Raw genomic sequence first — 351 nt, 5'->3', positions numbered from 1 at the left:
ACAATGGACGTAAGGCTAACCAGTCTATAATTCCCCATGTCCTTTCTACTACCCTTTTTGAAAATTGGGACCACTGATGCCTCCCTCCAGTCCTCTGGAACTTCACCCATTCTCCATGAGGCCTCAAAAATGGAGGCCAGTGGGCGTGAGAGGACCCCGCCAACTGTCTAAATCCTCTCGGGTGTAACCCGTCAGGGCCTGGCGCCTTTGTAACGTCCAATGCCCTGAGGAACCCCTCGACTTCAAGGGGGGTGAGTTTAATCTGTGCCCCTAAGTCCCCAGCCTCATCTAATCTCCTATGTGGATATCCCCCGTCCTGCTTTGGGGAGAACACAGAGGCAAAATAGTCAT

This window comes from Varanus komodoensis, unplaced genomic scaffold (genome assembly GCF_004798865.1).
Source record: "Varanus komodoensis strain SLA01 unplaced genomic scaffold, ASM479886v1 scaffold3, whole genome shotgun sequence".
NCBI lineage: Eukaryota > Metazoa > Chordata > Lepidosauria > Squamata > Varanidae > Varanus > Varanus komodoensis.
The sequence above is the reverse complement of the archived record's forward strand: the minus strand, read 5'-3'. Positions refer to the sequence as shown.